Source organism: Numida meleagris, chromosome 1 (assembly GCF_002078875.1).
Source record: "Numida meleagris isolate 19003 breed g44 Domestic line chromosome 1, NumMel1.0, whole genome shotgun sequence".
NCBI classification, from domain to species: domain Eukaryota; kingdom Metazoa; phylum Chordata; class Aves; order Galliformes; family Numididae; genus Numida; species Numida meleagris.
The window spans coordinates 190995228-191016317 of NC_034409.1; the positions used below are offsets into that span (position 1 = coordinate 190995228).

At 41.5% G+C, this 21090-nt stretch overlaps 1 long non-coding RNA gene across 2 annotated transcripts; it reads left to right on the plus strand.

Moving 5' to 3' along the window:
• Positions 5403-15360, plus strand: LOC110391380. 2 transcript variants are annotated; one of them, XR_002434049.1, is made up of 5 exons: positions 5403-5647; positions 6196-6253; positions 8694-8987; positions 9893-10000; positions 14987-15360. It is a non-coding gene; the product is annotated as an uncharacterized LOC110391380 (long non-coding RNA). The 2 variants fall into 2 exon arrangements; XR_002434050.1 differs by lacking the exon at positions 14987-15360 and adding an exon at positions 13415-14974.

Here is a 21090-nt window from a genome sequence, read left to right on the forward strand (position 1 = left end):
GAGAGGGGAGATTTAGACTGGATATAAGGAAAAGGTTTTGTTATGATAAGGTTGATGAGGCACTGGAACTGTTTGCCCAGAGAGGTGGTGGATGCCCCATTCCTGGAAACGTTCTTAGGCAGGCAGGACCGGGCTCTGAGCACCCTGATCTAACTGTAGATGTCGCTGTTCACCGCAGGGGAGTTGGACTAGATGACCTTTGAGGGCTCCTTCCAACTCAAACTATTCTATGACCTCCAAGGAGAAGCAGGTGTGGAGTATTTTCATGATCCAGTATTCTTACCACGAGGTGGCACCAAAGACGGACTCTCACCACACTGCACAGGAATCTCTTTTGACCAAGATGTGCACAATCTAATTCTTGCAGGGAAGCAGCACACAGATACATTGCTTCCAAGCAACAAAAGCAAACCCTTATTGTTAACTGAAGGTCAGTCCACCATAAAGGTCAAAGTTGCAAAACGCAGAATCATTTCTCATGTAGGGTGTGACATGACAAACTCTTGTTTTCTGAAGTGTAGGACCGTTGAGACATCTCATCTTAAGAGGTTTGGATAGAAAAGTTTTGGATAGAAGAATCCCTTTCCAAGGTGATCATTTGGCTATAAGAAATGGGGATGTTTTAAACTGTAGGAGTAAAATTCTCCACAACAGTTGAGCAGTGATAACGTAAAGAAGGGAAAGGAAAAAATGGCAGAGTTGTTAATGTTGGGCCTTTATTGTTTGTACAAGATTAGATGGCAAGAAATGTGAGGCAAGGCAGGAGACATAACAACTGCAATAAGCCTTAGATAAGTCCTGAAGCACTTTTGTGAAAAAGCAATTGCTTTTCTCAATAGTGGCTTTCTGTGCTCAACAACTGTAGTAGAGGGAAAAAAATCAGTTATTGCCAAGATTATGGAAGAAATTAAGCAACGCTACGTTAGAATCGAGGATCAGAATAATAAAGTGACAGTTTTGTAGGTGGCAGCTGCAGCTTTAGGAAGAAAGGGCTCACTTCTAAGAGGTAATAATTGAAAGAATTCTTGTTAATTCTCAAGGCTTAAAAAATGTTTGTGCTACAAATATTAAGCAATATCAGCGTCTGAAAATTATGTACTTTCACAGCCTGTATCAAAACATCCCCCTGCAGCTTTGGAATGCCTCTTCCCTTATGCTTCAGACACACTTCTGTGAGAAGTTCTGTGCAGGATTAGTGACACTTGGTTTTCTATAGCTTTACTTGCAAGATCCGTAATTACTGTGTTCATTCCAGCGTCTGTTTCCTATGGATATCACTGCTGCATTGAGCTTTGTTGTCTGTTGTCACTTTCCTACAGCCTCTCACTTCTGTAATCCATGGTGCTGTGCCCCCCAGTACTTATAGATCCTTATATATCTACAGCCTGCTTTCACACAAGCCTTAGCAATCTGTTGGACTCCACCCTCCTGGAACACTGACTTTTCTTTGGCCACCAGATGGTAGTGTCATTCCAAACAACTGCTTTTGGTGTCCTATCGCAATTTTCTTTTGTGTTCTTGCCGCTGATAGGTGAGAAGCCCTTCAGTTTCTTGATCTTCAATGACCTTTTAAAGGTCATTTTTAAAGTTATCTCTTAATTTCTTTAAACTGAACGAGTAGAGCTCACCAGATTCTTCTTCCCTGCAGCACTGCTGGCTCTGTATCTCATTCCAGATCTTCCTTGTGCCTTCTCTCTCCTTTCCTCCATGTACCAGATTTCCCTTGTGCTCCTGCCTGCTCTCTACAGGTGAAACATGCTTATGTATGCATTTTCCTTTCTCTCCGATACTCTCAGTTTTCTTTTCTCTCCATTTGACTTAGTCCACGTATTCTTCCATTTTTTCTTCCATGCATATCACTGCTTGTGTTTTCTTTGTACATATTCCTATTTCTCTGCCCGAGTCCCCATGTTTTCTGCTCTTTCTGTAGCTATAATGCAGTTAACTGTTCTTAGCTCTTTGTATGGTCAGCTCCCTTCCTTCCTAAAACTCCCTGATCTGCTTCCTTTTCCTATGGGAGGCTGAGTTATTCAGGGCACGGACGTGGCAGAAATTCTTGGGTGGGTTTTTCAGGGCAAAATCAAACACTAGAAGGCAGGAAAATATTGGAAGACGCTGGGAGGAAATGTCTCCTGGGCACTTTAATGCCAATAAACAACAGCAGAGGAGTTGAATGCATAAGTTCAGCTAAGTATACAGGGAGGAATTTGTGTGCCCTGTGTTCTCTGTTGTACTTTAGCTGATTTCCCCCCAATCAGTAATTTTCCTTTGGCATTTCAAATCTCTCTGGAAACTGGTAGAGAAGCTAGAAGCAGTCAGAGTGCCCCAGATAGAAAAACCTTGTTGAGCACAGGCCTGGCAATCTCGAGCACAGCTTTTCTTAGCAAATGGCTGTATAGGTTTAGGACATCACCCCTTTCCAGCTGCTTTTTGCCATCCCCAGTAGGCAGGCTGCGTGCTCTCCCCATTTTTGGGAGGCCTCAATAAAATGGACACTGGATGTCCCGTGCAGTGTGTCTTTGGGAGGGACTCTGCGTTTAATTCATGTGTGTGTGTGTGTAGTGTCAGCAACGAGGCCCAGCCACTGGCCTGAAAATCTACATTTGCAAACGCTGTTGTGTTTAGGCAGCAGCACCTGGTGTGTTGTTATCCCTATCTGTTCCCCTCTGCTACCAGAGGTTACTGCCTCCTACCAAAGGGTCAGAAAGTTTATTTGCTCTTCAGTCGTGACTGGCCACCCTGCCCAGTAAATGAGAACTACCAGTGGTTTTTGTTTTCTGGTTGCGCTGTTAGCTTTGAAGAGAAGTGCTTTGCCCTTGGAAGTCCAAAACAGGTGATGGTATTTGAATGATTAGATGAGAAAGGAAGACTTCAAACCTGGCCCGGATCTTGTCTTCGTCATCTCTGATGCAGCAAGAAAAATACAAATTAATACAAATAAAATGGCTCTTCTGTAATAATAGGCATAGTTTCAACATTATGCAAAAATAGATACTTTGCTGCACAAATATACCTGTATTACTGCAGCACTGCACATGGACTTAAGATTTGAATAGAACACTCTGAATGTAACTGGAGCAACAATGGATGATTTGTAATTAAACGAGGACTTGAAGGCAGGCGCTGTTGGCAAAAGACCCTTGCATTCTTTTCCCCTAAGACCAAGATCTTGAATTCAAAGTGGTTGTATCTTTCAGGTTTCATTTAAGAACAGAAGGATCTAGCATCCCTGGGTTTGAAGACAAGCTGGTAAGCCGAAAGGCTAGTAACTAAAGCAGACAGAAAGCCAAACACACATTTTGCAAGGCTGGTTTTTTAAAGCCCATTTATGTTTTTTTTCTTTCCTTCTTCCTTCCTTTCTTTTTTTTTTCTTTGGAGTCCCACTTTTAAGTATGGATATTTGGGTGAAATATCTACTGACAAGGGCTAGTAAGGATTTCAGGACCTCTTGGAAGGTTGGTTTTTTTCTGGAATGCAGTGAGACCAAATCCTGTTGTAGTGGAAAGCTGCATTCTTAAATGATGCAGAAAATGTCCTTGTTAGTTATATTTGGGATGTCTGTCACATCAGTGCTCATGCTTATACGGAAACTTCTGTTAAACGAATCTACATTTCGTGGAGTTACTGCTGACCATTTCTCAAGAGGTGATATGTTATTTTGCCTGATAATCTTCATTTAAAGTAGGAGGGAACAAATCCTTTGCTATGGGAACTGAAAACTATTGTATGTGTCCCACTCACCTACAGTTTGTGATGTTTTAGATAATTTCTCCTGAAATTGTGAGAAGTAGGAGAGGGGGGAGGGTGGGAAGCAATCTGCCTTTTCATAGATGTGCTGAAATATGCAGTTCACAACAGCAGCTGAGTAATTTTCTTTGCTGAAGTGTATGCAGAGCGAGGATGTCTAATTATAAATATTTGTGATAGAACATTAGCATGTAGATCTGAAATCAGTAGCACAGTATTATTTTCCAAGACAAACGCTATCTTTTCCTCCTAAAGTAAGATTAATTATGTCAGTTTGGGTATAAAGGATGCAGAGATCTTTTTGCTTTAACTGCAGTGTTGTTATTTTGTGTGTATGTTTTGTTCTATGTCAGACAACTTCATCTTTTGTCTTGCAGCTATATGGCATGTCCACACAACTGCTGTTCTTACAAAGGAATGGATTCTGTCCTGTGGATTTTCATTTCCATACAACTGTGAAAATTCCATTTAAAGCTGAGTTCTGTTTAAAGTGGAGGTTTCACTGCGAACTCTCCTATTGGAAGTCTCACCTGTCTAACATTTGAGAAATGCGACAGCTATGTGTGAGTGATCTCTGGGATCTGTGATACAAAACACCCTTAGCTTTCCTTCCTTAAGAATTAGTGTTAGCCCCATCCATGGCAGTACAGTGACAAACCCAACAAAATCATACCCCCAAATTTGCTGGCAATTGGACAGCGTGCACTCCTTCATCTGAAGTAGTTTGCCAGTCCTGCAAGGGCAGCGTTTGTTGGAACTCATACTTTAACATTAAAAAAAAAAGTTCTACCTGATAGAAATGTAAAGATGTCCCAAAGGACATCAGTGTGCGGTTTTTTTCGTTGCTCATACTCAATCATACTTAATTACGTAAGATAACATAGAAACATACTTCTAAGAATTGCAAATGCTGAAAAACTGGTAGAAGGCCTGGAGGTAAAATGATTAAATTTTGAGTGTGTTTGGAAAAAAAAAAATCTCCAAAACAACATTTGAACTGAATTCTCTGCTGCTGTTTATCATGCACAATGCCACAGATCAACAGAAATAGTCATCGCTGTGTTATATTTTTATCTGTGGGTGTTTCTGGGAAAAATACGTAAAATGTGGTATTCTGCAAACTGGGACAGAAACAATATTGACTTCCAGTTGCTAGGAGTGATGATTACCTTTCTCTGACTCTGTAAAGTGCACAGGAACAAAACCAACAAATAAATTGCCATCGGTATTTAGAGAGGCTTAAATTAGTATTTCTGTATAAATATATTTAAATATACATTTATTTATTTATTTATTTATTTATTTCTTCTGGGCTTAATTAGAAGTTGGAGGCCAGCTGTCTTTTAGCAGAACACTTACATCCTGTGAGAACTTTTCAGACTGATTCATACCCATGTTTGGGTTTTTTCTTCATGGGCCAGGGTTGTGAGCAGCAGGGCTTGCATTAGTGTTCCCTTTTGCTCTTGGTACCAAAGCAGTGTTTTGGTTCAGCCAAAGCAGTTCTTCAATTAAGGTTTAATTATAGGTGAACTGTTTATGTTAGTATAAGTTGTCTCACTGACGTATGCCTGTACCTGCCAAGTGCTCTGAACCTGCTATCAGACATCGCGGTCACTTGACAGGTATGAAAATTTATCTGAAAAAGTATGATAGCAAGCAAGTATGCCAGCAAAATCGTTGTGGGAAAGAAGCAAGCTTGTTTGTTCTCCTTCTCTCAGTTGTTAGTGGTAATGACTTGTGTGTTGCTTATAGCCTCCAAAGAACAATAGCAGTAGATCAAAAAGCAAATGGGAACTCTGCTTTCTTTATGAACAGATGAAGAAAGACTTCAAGAGAAAAAGAGGAAGCAACACATCTCAGGATTTGAATCAGACAATGACAACAGCAAATTTGACCAAAGGTGAGTGAAGAAATACATGTCAAGGGAATGATCACAACTTTTAGTTGGCTCTGATGTTGTCTTCTGATGCCAAAGGAAAGATCTGGAAGAAGGGACCTGACTGATGTTATGCCTGCTTAGTGTTTACATATTATATTCTGTTCGAGCTTTACCATGCCGATATCCTCTGTGGTTTCCTTCAGAGAGAGCGTTTTGTAAGCTCATCTTTTCTGGTGTCCCTGCTGATCAGGCACATTTGTTCTTTCTGAAGCCATGATGCTGAAGCGAAAGAAAAGTTCAGCATTAGGCAGGAGGATCGATTTGAGTGAGTGGCTCCCCGTGGCAGAAGATTATGTGAATGCAGATGCTGCTCTTAGCGCCGAGACATAATCATGCCTGTTTATTATTCCATTCACATAATTGCTTTGAAAGCTTAATAAGATTAAATCTTTATTAACACAACTGCGTTTCTTTAATTTCAGTCAGATTCAGTACTTTATCTGTGGGGGATTACCACATCTTTTGTTTGCTTATGTTTAATGCTTTAATATCTATTTTTTTTTTTCCAGTGTGAGAAGATGTGCTAAATGGAAAGCTTCTATGCAGAAGTAGAACATAGTGTGAAAGGTGAGTTAAGCTGGTATAAGAGCACTGGCGACAAAAGTAGTCTACAGAGGTGTAATCTAGTCCTTTTTGCATTATTTTTTTTGTATTGTTGTCTTAATTTGATCTCTGAATGTCTGTATCCTTCTGCCTATTTACAGCGTAAATGTTTGGATGTATGGACCATCATTGCAATATGATTATCTTATACAGTTAGATCTTATATGAGATCACTAATCCTGGTAGAATGCAAATAGTTATTAATAACAGCAATCTTGGAACCTTGCACAAACAGTAGAAGTATGTTTCAAGGCCCTGTTACACGACGCAGTAGAAAATTACTTGCTTTACTAGTTCTTCAATGAACAGACAGATAAATGCCTTGCCCAAGATGACAGGAAAGCTGTGGATAATGTGGAGGAAGTGAGTAGCAGCTAGACCTGTCGACTCCTGAGTTTGTGCAACCCCAGATATTCCTTCCAGCCACTTCAACCTGAGAACTGTGATAGCAGAAAGTGTAACCCATCTCAAGAATGGAGAGTGCAATCAGTGCTCAGGAGACTGGATACGATTTTGTTTGTTGGTTTTTTACCTTCAGTGCTGCTGCGTGGCTATTCTTGGCCTTAAAATTGAGTTTGTTCTGGACCCAAGTTCCAGCTGAGTCAAGTGGAACTTTGAAAGTATTCATGAGGGTAAGCTGAGGGCACTGACTACCAAGAGACTTTTCTTTCCTCACTAAGAATCTAGGCATCAACTTTCAATACAGATAATAAGAGGTTACTTGAAGGATGACACAGAGACACAGGATCTTTGAAACAGCTTTCTGTGCCGAGCCTGCCACTTCTCAATTATTCTGTTTCTATTCTTTACGAGTTGCAGCCTGTTGAGAGTTGCCATGTTAAAGTCTCTGAAGCCTGAACTCCTATGTCACCTTTAATTGAAGGTAGGCCTGGGGTCAGATTCAGCCAGAGCATAATGACAGACAATTGCTAATTTTCTGTAATGCCACTAGTTTCCCAGAATTGAAGCTTCTGTTCTAAACACACATTTCTCCTACCTTCTCTGATTTCTAGCCCTCAGGATTTCAAAAAACTGTTCAGTACGGCACTGAATGGAGTTTTCAGAAATCTCAGGAAAATGGTTCTGATAAACAACAGATGCCTTTCCTCTCAGTGGGCAATATTTTTGAACTTAAACAAGGTCACTTCATTTTAATTGGAATGTCATTGAGGATTTGGACTAAAGGCCATCACAATTTTCCAGTCTGCATAGTGGCAAATTAACTTTGAGCAGTGACCGTTTTAAAGTTGGTTGGAAAATCTTTGATAGGAAAATTGACAGTAGTCAACTGTGCTACTTAGGTAAATGTGTATTGTTAATGATTATGTGGTTACAGGCTTGTCAAGCATTTGCAACAAAGCCAGAGAACAATAATACAATACAGGCAAAACATAATAATAAATGAATCATGTTTTCAGGGCTAGCTGCTCTAAATAAGACTGAAGTTGCTAACTAAGTTTACTGATGAGATAAAATTCAAAACACCAAAACATCAAACAACATCAAAATATCAAAACACAGGGAGACTGGAACACTGCATAGGAAGTACCACATAGCCTTGAAGACCAGAGTAATAGAAATCAAGTGATGTTTGGTATTATGAATTGCAAAGTCATGTAGTGGACTAAGAAAAAGTGTTGGTAGAGGAATTTTGCAGAAAGGATAGACGTAAACCATTTGGATATGGTTGCCAACAGCTTGTGTACTGGAGACCAGCAGTAAAATATGTCCCATATGAAGACAAATGAAGTGTTGTAATACCTCTAGTTGCTGTTTCAAAGAACACGGAGGAAGCTAATGCCCAGCAGAAGTATGGCATGCAAGTAGATCGCCCAGCAAAAACCAAATACATTTATCTGAAGCTTGGGTTCCCTTGCTTCTAGTAGCAGAGAACATGGATGCATGAATCAAGGCTTCCTTTCCCACCGTATTATCGGTTATGTTCCCAGAATCATAGTTAAAACATTTGCAGGCTCATTTACTGTGAGTAATACTTTTCCCTGCAACCTCCAAGAAATCTGAGAACAATGCTGAAGTGAAATTACCAGTTGGTTCAGTTCTCTAGGTTGTGCCAGTGCAACCCTGAATGATTTCAGTAAGCAATAAATATAAATGGAAAGACTGAGACTTAATGAGGCTGGTATGGATGATTTCAAGCAGATGATTTCTGAAATGCAATGTCTGCTTGTTTGCTCTAGGCAGAATCTCCAGCCCAGCTCCCCAAAGGTACAATGAGACTGGCTAAGGATATGGGAAAACTAGCTTGCGTGCTGAGCAAAACTGCAATTAAAGTTCAGCAAAGGCAGAAGGTTGTAGGTTTTTTTTCATAAGTTCAGTATATGTTAATGAGACAGAATCTGAGGTTTTTCTTTTCTTTCTTTCTTTCTTTTTTTTTTTTGGTCAGCTAAAACTTCAAAATTCTTGGTGCTGCTGGATTCTGTGTCAGTGTTTGCCAAAGTTTCAGCTCTGGCCCAATTCCAAAGTCTCAAACCAGTAACAAGGATAATAAAGACTTTAAATTCCAAGACACAGACTTAAAATGAACCTTGGTAATACTACACGGAAAATGACTGCTGCTGGTCATGTGGAAAAAAATAAGTGTACCTCTTGGATGCTAAAGGATGCACTGTATTCAAAACTTATTGAATAGATGCGTGGAGCCCGCTGGGCAAGTTCTTCAGCAAGTACCCGTGAAAAGGTAGTTCCCTGTCTTTGTGTTTACAAGCTAAGAGCATTCTATTGGGCTTACTTCATCAGTCGGTGGACCATAACTTCAAATTTCTTCAGAAATGTGTCAGAAGTCATATCAAGGTGATCACAGCTCATACAGCCTTTGAAAAAACATCGTTTTCAATCCAGATAGTTATTTTCCCTTAGCCAGCTGTAATGTGGCCTCTGTGTGAGGCTACTTATTTAGTTTTAGTTAACAGTAAAGTTTTTCTGCCAAATGCCTGTCTTAGATGACTTTTCCTCCCCACTTTCTCCTTAAATTTCAGAGCTGTTCATTTGTCTCCCAGTATGAAAAGAGAATAGGTTGTTTTTAGTCTTAAAATACTGGCAGCAACTTATCTGAGAAGCTTGGATGCTTTTATGCTTTTTCAGCTTGGCAAGAGGTTAGATGATGTGTCAGGAATGTACCTCTTGTGCCTGCGAAAGTTGACCCAAATTTGGCCAAGTCGTACGACTTTGAAAAAGAATCTCACTTCTTCTCTTCTGGGGAGGTGTACTGAACTTCAACAGTAAAACAAAACAGTGGGTGGGGAAGTGATGGAGACTGGATGAGAAGGTAGTGGGTGGAAGGGGACATGAGCAGGAAACTGGGACTGGCCTTATGAAGGTGTTGGAATGGCTGTGGGGGAGTAGAGACATTTACCTAAACAGTCTGGTGTGCGTGGAGAGATAAATGTATTGGACAAACAAAAAAAAAAAGATGACAGCATGTATGGGAAGTGAGAAACCAAGACCGAGTAAGAGCAGTTCCCTCTAGGACTGGAGATTTTACTTCTGCTTCCAGGTTGTTACAATAAATTAAGAAATGCTGAAGTTCTGTTGTGATGAAAAGAATAGAAAACTGTAGAATAAATTCATGTTTTCTGTCTTCAGGTTTGGCCAGCTTACGATGAATAAGGCATTGGAATATGCATGAAAAAAAGGAGGAAAAAGAATTTGAGCTGCTCTTTCTAGAAAGGGTGGATTACTGCCCCATCTGAGGTACCTAAATTAATATTTTATACATTCACTATGGCAAGATTTCTATTTCAAAAGAAGATTCACCTTGCTGAAGGTTCAGATTTCCTAAACTTAGTGCATGAAGACAAATGACACCTATCCCCTTAAGTGAGTGATGTTGTTTTGTAAACTAAATGAAGCAGAGATCTGTAGAAAACCAGCACCAAATCACATAATTAAAATCCATTATAAGGTATGTATGGAAAGAGATCATTAATTAAAGTGGTGCAGCTGACATTCACTTTGGCATTTCCCAGCTTTTGAATACTTAGATTTGCAAATTTCATTAATGTTTTTCCTGTGCATTTAATTAATGTCATATATGGTGCATACAGTGGTAGAATCTAGAACCTCTAGGCAAGGACTGTAAGGCTGTGTAGTCACAACACTGAATATCTGTCAAAGTTACTACTGTCTTTGGCTAAATCTGAGCAGTGAAAAAGGCTGGGATGTGTGATCATTGTTTTCAGAACACTGATAGCAGTGGGTAGCCCCTGACTTGTCCATGTCTGTGCTTTTCACAACAGGAGATGTGTTATCTTTGTACTATGCTGTGTTATGGCCTTAGGTCTCTAAATTTTGTAGTGATAAAGATGGTCAGTAGTAATTTGTAATAGAAAACCTTTTCAAATCCTTAAGGCCCATCGGTGTGTGTCAGATCTCCCCAGCTGGATGTTACAGGCTGCGTGTTGCTAATGGACAATGGAGATTGTCATTTTGTTTCCTTAGGAATGCCTGTGGTTTTGGAGACGTCCATTCTTTCTTCTTCCCACAGAGCTCAAAGTGATTTGGGCATGCAGTAGTGACCATGAACATTTCTGGCTTCTATGCATTTCTTACAGTATTAGATAAGCTGCTTGGTTTTGTAACAGAAAACAGCTAGAATCATCTCCTTTGAAAATGCTTGAGTGACCAGCACTCATCTGCTCAGGCAGGCAGGCTGTCAAGGACAGTCTCTGGCCATCTTGTTCTTCGTGCTGCAGTCCCATCTGATTGAGCTGTGCTTTCTCAGGTCAGGGAGCCTGTCTGATTAGCTCGCTCCCTGCGGATGCCTGCCATCAGCTGCTGTAGCTGTCCTCGGGTCTCTGGGTGCAGCTCTTCAAAGTCAGTGCATTTCTTGGTACCTCTGGCTCTGCTTTCTCCAAAGTTATTCGGTGTGGTTCATGTAGAGAGGCTGTGATGTCCACTTAGCCTACTACTGTATCCTAAAAGCCTGAACGAGAGATTGAGTTAAAAGAAAAGTAATGATAGGTTTGTGTGCTTCCATGGAAGGCTGTAGAGTGACACCTGGGATGACTGGTTGGATGTGTATGTGAACTTGTTACTGACAGGGGAATTTGGCCCAGTGTGCAGGCATGCGGATGAACTGCAGGATCAAAACTTTCCATTCCAATTGAAATAACAAGACAAGTCATCTCACGCGCTCTGACAAACTTCGGTTTCATCAGCAGCTTTCTTTTGATCTGTGGTTAAGTACCAGTGATCACACTTTAAATGATTACTTTGTTATACGAGAGAGAAATGCTAGTGTCGATGTTTGAAATGCCTTCCCCCTGCTGTAGGTGACACCACAGCAAACAAAAATAGTGGGCATAGCTAGCAAGAATTTTATCTTGCAACCAAAGTGCAATTAACACTTCAGCATTGTGATTTCACTGTCACATAATGCTTTCTTTGGGACTACATTGCAAGCAAAATGGAAAATTACTTTGCAGAAAACCTGAATCTCTGTAGTGGAGGTCTCAGATGTGCTTGTTCTTTGATGCTCTGCTGAGCAAGCTGGGGTTCAGCGAGTAAGCCTCTCAGACCCACTAATCTGACCTTGATGGGAGTGGAAAGCTTTACAGCAAATCTGGGGAATTTAGAGTCAGGTGGTGGTCAGGGAAAAAGTAAAAGGAGGAAACCAAGATAGATTATATCAGCGCAAGGGTGTATACTTATTTTACAAAGTAACTGATTTTTTACAAGAAGAATGGAGTCTTTCAGGACTTCAGTGAAGAAGTTGGTACGCTGCCAGAAAGAAAACTGAGTCAGCTGTAAGTGAGGATTACAGCAGGGATGGTGGCAGAAACAAGCAAGTTCTGATTTCCCTGCTTACTTGGAATTTTTCATGATTGTGTCCCTGAGCCTGTTAAACTGCTTGTTGTGTGCCACACGTTACCAAGGTGAAACTAACGGGTTGAAAAGGAAAGACACATGGGAAAAAACGTAGGTAAATAGCAAAGGGGCTGAACCATATCCTGGGTTTGCCAAGCTCCATCCGGGCTGCTGACTTACAGGTGCAGGGATGTAGTCACCGTGCACGTGTATGTTCTGCATGGCTTTGGACTCTGTGTTGTTTGGATGTGCTGAATTGACTGTGATTGAATGAAGTAAATGAGCGCTTGCACAGTGTCTGCTGAACGTGGTCTTGAGCAAATGCAAATTGCACTGTCCATATAATGCCTACAGAAGGTCTGTTTTCTATTACAAGTAGACCAAGACTTCATTAGCTTGTTTGGGAAATACTTTGTGGGGTGGATTGAAGAGAGAAATTTTTCTGTCAGGCTTGGATTTATCTACCGGATTTATATACCATTATATAGATACACTTGAAAAATGCTCTGGGAAGTGGACAGAAAATCCAGGTTCCTTGTTTGGACTGGGTGGGTTCCCCTCCAATCTTCAGAGTGAGCTAAGTGTCAGACAGGTAGGCTGGGACTGTCAAAATGGAAAGGTTCAGTATGGAAAGAATCATAGAATCATTCAGGTTGGAAAAGACCGCTAAGATAATCTATTCCTGTTGACCCATCCCCACTATGCCCACTAACCATGTCCCTAAGGGCCACATTTACCTGTTTCTTGAGCACCTCCAGGAATGGTGACTCCACCACCTCCCTGAGCAGCCTGTTCCAATAAGAGAAGTGAATTTTGCCAGCAGTCCAGTGAAGCTTGCCAGAAAAAAAACCAGTCTTTCTTTTGACAGTGATTGACCAGCAAAGAGCAAAGATTCCTACACAGAGTAGGAATCTGCTAGCAGCATCCCTCACCCCTTGCAAAGAAGTAATTTCAGCTGCATTTCTGCTCACCCTGAACACCTGTAAAGTTCCAGTTAATTAAAAAAAAAAAAAACCTGGAAGGCTAAAAGAAGGGGGAACAGCTTGAAATGGAAAACTTCCTATGCAGTTTCTGAGGGTTGGGGTTGCTTCCTGACCTGATTTATTTTCAAGCCACTTAGGTTTATGCTTTTAAATTTATTTTGCCTTACTAAGTGGGCCTTACAGCCTGTGCTTGTGATCTTATTAGTCATCATATTATCTTACAGGGTTTGGGGAAGAAAAAAAGGAAAATGTATAGCCACTGGCAACCTCTGATCTGAGCATCCTGTTTACTTTTTTTTTTCACTTTCCCCCACAGATATTCTGTTCTGCATCAACTTATTATGTATGAGAACTGTCTGCTGAAGGAAGTCCTGTAGTAGGGAGGAACCACACACACTTCTTTTTTAGGCTAATGAATGCTTAAGTGTTCTTACTAGTGGTTTGAATATAGTAGCATGTACTCTGCAGGTGATTTTATTTTTAATTCCTTTAACATGCATATATTCATATGGTGCAGAACAAAACAGGGGTTAAAAAAAGAGGTGATGAACTCTCGATATCCTGCTCTGTGTCATAAATGACTATGCAGGGCAGTGGGTAGAAGATAATCAGGCCCCTATAATTAGTGTTTCAGTGGTACCTACGAGCTATGACCTTGCCATTCTGAGTGTTGACAAAACCTTCAGATGAAAGCCTTGATCTTGGTCTGTACACACATGTGTGCACTCTGGGCTTTCCTTCCACGCGTTGGGCTGGATGCTGTCTTAGCAAGCGCAAGCAGCTCTGCTCCTGTATTGAGCAGGTGTTCCTTTGTCTGCATCCACTGAGGGCTCTTGCCCCAAGCACACCTGCCCTACAAAGGATAGCTCTGATTTGAACACACACCCCACAAACACAGTTATGCATAGTTATGCATCAGGAAACAAGAAAATAACCCAGGGTGTGGAGCAGCGTTGCATGTAAGTAGTCAGATTGCTTAGCCCAAAACTACACAGCTCCCTTTCCCTGGGGTGTGCCCTAGCCCTTAGGCTATGATGTCTCAGGCTTCATTTTGGCCTAATTGTCCCTACATTTTTTATTACACTGTGGCAAAAATTCAGTAGATATTTCCTTCCCCTAATTTTCTTGGACGCTGTAAGGTTTATTCACAATTCTCATTTTGTCTGAACTTAAGGTGGCAGTGGATATACACTGCGGTGAGCGTTGCTGGGCAATCATGTAAGACATCACTGTTTGTGCTGCCTCTCTGATGTGGGGTGAGAGCTGTCAGAGCGAGTGTGCGCTGGGCTCCTGCCTGACTGCAAAGCCCAGCTCGCAGATGGTCGGTAAAAATGTGTTTGAGTCAAGACACTGGATTTTGAAGAGGAGCAGCCAAAATGCAGAGACACATCCCCTCCTGCTGACTTTGCTAGAGGGATGGGAGCTCCAGCCCTAGGTGACAGCTAACAGCTGCAGAGTGATCGCATCTTAAACTGAAGCAGCTGTTGCTAAGTGACTGAGCTAAATGCGGCGTTTCCATCTTGCAAATTTCACAAATTAATTTAGTGTACAGCTGTTAATTTATTAGCTTAGCTATAAATACATTTATTTTCTTTTTTATCTATTTGCATTTGAGACTGCCTAGCAATAATCGGGGAACAAAAATGGAATCCCCAGCATTGTCTGCCTTCAGTATTCTTTCCTAGCTGATCCTGTGATATGATTTATATCTTGCCATCTGATTCCTTAATTGCAGTTTGCGACGATTAAGAAAACTGCATAATACTTGAATTGCAAGCCAGTTTCTGTTAGAAGCACATGAAATAATCATTTGGAAGACCAATCAGGAAGCATTCAGATCCTCCTTGGTGACGTGCCTGCTTTAGTTCTGTCGCTTGCTTCCTTCTAGATCCTTGACATCAGGGGTAAGATTAGCCCGGTGTTGTGAAAGTGCGTACTCGGCGTTTCAGTGCAGAAGGAGAACTGCTGGATTTTGTGATCCCGCTCCTCTGCCAGTGTCAAACAGATTCATGCAGAACAGGACTTGCATGCTGAAACCTGGTCAGTCTGAAACAGCGTGTTAGAACAAGAGCTTGCAGTTGGACACACTTTGCTTTGGGGATCGGCGGAGAGTTTGGAGACTGATGCAGATACCTTGCAACTGGATACCCACGAGAATGAAAGAGCTGAACTGAAAGAGATTAAGTAGCTCTTTGTATGTTCTTCCCTGTGAAGTGGAAAGAACTGAGGGCTTCATTGTTTTGTAACCACTTAAAAATTAAAGGGGAAAAACACTTGCTTTAGCATGGTCCTCTGGAATATGATTTTCTTAGATGTGCTCTTCCTAGAAATCGAGGCATATGTGCTAAAAACAAAAAATCCTCCGTACGGAGATTGCACAACAGGACACTGTCCGCTGCATAACCTAAATGCTTCCAACTCCAATTCCACGTGAGCAAGGAGCTTTCAGACACTTTCAAACACGATCTACATACATCAGCAGTTAGCTCACTCTCTGCAAAAGCCCTTTGAAAATTATTTGCCTTACATCTCCAGGCCTTTTTTCTCTATGCAGCCACTTCCATCGCACTGCCTGGGTGGGACAAGGCCACCACCAACAGAGTAAGATTTGGCGCCATGTCTTCATGCAGGATTGCTGTCTCTTAACACAAAGCCTTTGGTCAGAGGCTGCCAGTCTGATGCAAACAGCAATATGCAGTGTGTCTGGTTTGGTCTTCCCTGTAGTTCACCTGCCTGCTGAAGATCTGAGCTCTGTGTATCTGTATTGAGCCACATCTGTTGCACTAGATTTGTATTTCCTATTGCAAATGCAGTCTAAAGGAATGATCCAGTCTGAGAACAGAGCTGGGAGACAGGAACTCCTGAATTCAAGAGGCATAATTGCAGTTGTTTTTTGCTGCCCGGCCTCAGGCTACTGGTTGAGTGAGCTCTTATCTCATTTTCCCCATCTGTAATACTGCTCAAAGGGTGCTTTGGTGATTAATTTATGCTGATAAATTTAATTACTTGGTAAAAATTGAATACTTTGATAAGAATTGCAACATATCCCAGAAAATGTGGCAAAAAGAAAAGCAAAATAGCAAGCCCTAAAACTGTTAATTGACAAACCCGGACAAGATGGTGAGACTCAGGACAAGAAACCTCATTACAGAAATTAGTGCAGTTACAATGGTGCATTTTGTCTGAAATAGAGATCCTAGATGAAGTTATCCTTACCCAACTACTGCAGTGTGATGCTTCTCTGATTTCAGGGAGTGTTTCACAGTGAAGTTAGACTGAAATCTCAGTTTTATCCTGAGCTATGGTGCCCAGTAAAAAGGCTCACATGCTGCTCTGATGTTATTTTGCAAGTCCTGCAGGTAGGAATGGGAAAGTGTAGGTGAAGACAGACAAAACGTATACAATTTGCACTTCCCTCACTTAAGACAACATACCTGCTTCCATCGTTATATTTACAACATCATGCAATACGATCAATTTATGAAGTTTTCCTGGGTCCTGCAGAGCAATCTGCAGCTCATCAGTGGTTTGGAGAGCGCTGAGATGTACATCATACCAAAGGAATTCTGCAGGGCCAGCTCTCTTGGCAGGCTCAAAGTGATCTGTATCTCCAGAGTAACTTTGGTTTTAGTGTGACCAACCAGTATAATTGAATTACCAGCATCACTGTACCCAGCCAAACTGCCCCTGAGCTTTTGCAGCTCCCTCTGTTGGATTAATCATGGAAGCAGCCCTTTAGCTGGCAAAATGGGCCTTCCAGCTCAACATTTTTGGTGAGCTAAGTTTGCTACACGTCAATACAAATTACGTTGTTGAAGACCTTTACTTTGTACCTTAAATGCACTTAAAAGCACTGCTGTTCAAAGCTGGCACGACATATTTCAGAGCTCTGTGGATTTTTTCCTAAACATTTAAGGGCAGCTGCTCTATAATCTTTGTGCTATGATTCACTTAATTCATCTTGGACATTATGCAAATAGGTAGGAATGGAGAATGTTACTCTCATATTTTCACAGCTTCCTTGTGAAGCATCAACCAGTGACTCCGTGTCTGTCAGCGCTCTCCAGTTTTCGGTTGCTATCCATGTAACCCAGTGAGACAGAATCAGAGATAAGGAAAGGAACCGGAGAAGGTTTCGCTCTGCAGTTCGTTCTCCAGGGCTTTGTTCAGTCCACTTCAAATCGCTCAAGCTACTGAAGTGATGCAAGCTCTGACATTTTGGCAGGGTGTGAAACAGCGTCTGGCAGAGGTGCTGTGACTGAAGGGCTGGTTTTGTTCTCTCTGAAATGTGCGGCAAACGTCTCTCTAGCTTCAATCAGAACAGGACTGGGTCCTGGGAGTCACGCAGAGTGAATAAGCTCAGCAAAAGCAGCAAAAGAATTTAACTGTTACACCATTAGATTGTTATAAACCCCTCCAGGCTGGCTGTCCTCTGTTTATTTGAGTTTCCTCAAACGTAGCCAAAGCAAGAAAAATGAGCTGATTTTGTTAGATTTTGAGTAATGAAGTAGCCCTGGATTGGTGGTCCCCGTCTGATGTCTTATTCAAAGCACTGCACGCATTGCACGGCTTTTCTTTTTAAACCCTGAAGTGGAATCTCTCCAGAGATATACTTTAAAAAAAAAAATCAATGGAGAGGAAAAACTAATTGATTTTTTAGAATTATTTTTATTATTATTTTCTTTCTAAGACAGCCCATTACACTTGGGCGGTCCCTAATGAAAGGCAAATTTATTGCAGTCTGTTTTAGTGCTCTCATTCAGAGTCGGTTCCCTTGTTGCCTTGATGTTGCAGCTTTCTTTTTTTATTTCTCCCTAAATGTAAGTGAGATTTTAAAAAATAATATATTTGATTCATTCCGATTAATTTCACTTTCAGCATTGTTATTGTGGATTTCTTCCTGGTTCAGCAAGAATTGCTGATTTCAAGTTACCTGTAAATCTACAGTGTTTTTTTCCAGATGTTCACAAACAAGGATTTCTTGCACCACTGGACTGTAGTAAAATAGACAGAATAAGATGGATAGAAAATGACAGGAGAGAAAAGTGCTTCTGAGTGTGTGTTGTAAAACCACTCCAGCTCTGTGTGCTGAATCCTAGAAAGAAAACCACTCTGTTGGAAGCAGTGTTTTACGCAGCGGTGAATTTACCTTTTTTTGAGTCTCACCTGCTCGTCCCTGAGGCCAGGAAAGTTCCCCAAACAGATCTGAGAGAGCCAGGCCGTGCTGTGGGCAGGGCAGCTGGGCAAGAGACAGCAACCGTATCACACCCTGTGATTTCTGCAGGTATCTTCCCAGTCTAGAGGCACGGTGTCATGTGCTTAGGATGTTTGTCTGCTTTCACCATTCTACTTTCCATGCTTCCTGTGCTGTCAGCAAGTTCCTTCATGCTCCAAAGACCCAAGTGAATGAGCAGTATTTACGAGCTTCCCCTCTTCCCCCCACCCTACTTCTCCCTACCTTGCAGTGGAGCCCCTCTAGCTCTCCCCGAGTGCCTCATTCCTCATTTGCAGCTCTGCCCAGATGCATATATTTTACAAATCAGAGTTGCTCTCGTGATTTCCTCTCAAGATGGAGCGCTGATTGCTCAGGGAGTGTCTAGACTACATGCATATGCTCACCACGGGTTGGCTGGGGGGGAAGAAAAAGACTTTTGAAAATGAGGTGAATGATGAAGGAGATACAGGCTGGGAGGATGGAGGGGAGGACCAAGTAGGACTAGATGTTTTCAAGAAGTGGCTGAGGAAGAATAGAGGCAGAGATAGGCTTTTCTTGACTGCAGACAGAGAGAAGTTCTGATATTGGTAAGTGTGGATAAAACTGTAGTTGGGAGATTGAAAGAAAGGGCGTTCTGAATCTAGTGTCATGTTTACTTTTGGAACGGGCTGATGCTGTTTGTAATATCTGACAGCAGGTTTTCCTATTACAGCACTTATTTTTCTCAGTGTAGGTTTACAATGTAAATGGTCAGATCCTGCTGTGAATTAGCGTAGCTCCAGTGACTGACTCAACATGGACAAAACTTATGAGGGGTTGGGGGAAAAAAGCTTAGGCATTTAAGTATGTTTTCTACAATAAGATTACCAATGGCTGGAGATAATTTTTCAAGAAGTGAAACTTTTCAGATCACTGAGAAAACAAAGTCCAAGTCAAAACCAGGAACCAGTACAGCTCCACAGTGCAGGGCAAATCTGCCCATCTCTTTAAGCTTGAATTAGCAGCATGCCTCAAAACTGGGATTTATGTACTTAGATTCAGCTGTTAGCTAATGAATCAAAGACTGAGCTCATTGTTAAGCCTTTACCCATCTGTATTTTATGACTTCCAGAGCTACGTAAGGCTTCCAGAATCCAATAGCCACTTATGGCTTTCCTAATATTCATCCTGACTTGCTGACTGCTCACCAAAGCACTGAGTGCTCTTAGCTGTCACTGTGCAATTTCCTGGCTAAAGGAGATCTGGAATGTAAAAGTATTCATCACCAGAGGTTTTGCTGGATTCCAGGACTTCAATGAAGCAGTAAGTGATGATTTAACATTGGAATGGCACAAAGATTCCTCTGGGTTTTTAACCAGCTACAGGGTAGCTCCACAAACAAGAAAACCCTTAAGGAGAACCTGAATGATTTGGGATGTAAGTGATAAAGAGCACACTAGGTTGTAATTACTGTTATACCTGAACCACGGATCATGAATCATTACCATAAGCCTCTCAATACAGAAACGAAGGCCCAAGTGACACATGGGAACATCTCTGGTATGATGCTTTAAACTTTTATCTTTTTATTAAATGCTGAGAAATGTTACTGCAGAAACTGTAAGTGCACAAGCTGAATTTTCAATTTCAGTTGGTAAGACTCCGGGGAGATCTCACTGTGGCCTTCCAATACTTGAAGGGAGCGTATAAACAGGAGGGGGAACGACTGTTCATGGGGGTGGATAGTGATAGGACAAGGGGGAATGGTTTTAAACTGAGACAGGGGAGATGTAGGTTAGATATTAGGAGGAAGTTTTTCACACAGAGGGTGGTGACGTGCTGGAACAGGTTGCCCAGGGGGGTTGTGGATGCCCCATCCCTGGAGGCATTCAAGGCCAGGCTGGATGTGCCTCTGGCAGCCGGTGGTTGACAACCCTGCCCACAGCAGAGGGGTTGAAACTCGATGATCTCTGAGGTCCTTTTCAACCCAGGCCATTCTATGATTCTATGAAAACTGCAGACAGTGGTAAGATCCAATATAATTCAGAGCCAGGTTTGCCAAAATGGTTCTTACCTCTGTATTTGACCTCACTCTAGGCAGTGAAATCTCAGCAAATCAAAGTTTGCATTTGAACTGGCATAAGCTGTCCAAGGTTTAAACTATTTCTCCAGGACAGTAAGAAGTATGCTACTTACATACATTTTGAAGCTGCTGATAGGTTTTTTGGTGAGGGCTGCTACACACCATCTAATCTAACACCAGGATTGCTAAGACAGGAATCAGGTGTTCCTGCTCTCTACCAGACAGATGCTCTAGCCCTTTTGTTATTTTGCTATTTGGATTTTCTGACATTGGAACACTCTAAAAGTTATGGAGAAAACTAGAGAATGCTGCTACTGTGCATGCCTGACATGCATTTGCATTCATTTACAAAAAAAAACCATTTGCTCTTGAGCATCATAGATTTGCACCCAGAAACACAATTTTCACTGCTGTAGTCTATTGTTTTATCTCAGCACAGAAGAATGAAAAGGAGATGGTTCTGATTTTGATGTGTTTTGCGTATATTTTGCAGAGCTGTGTAAGCTTAAATGATATGTAGGGCAGTGATGAGTCACAGTCTGCCTTCTTCATCACTTCACACCACTATAACAGCATTATTTTGCTGGATTTACTTCTGATTTACTGGTTGAGAGACCTCGAGGTGGTAGAATGCTGACCCATTGTCACCTTCAGTTTTGCTTGCCATTGCTTGCTACTTTTCAATCTTGTTAGTGAGGTCTTTGGCTGAGGAACC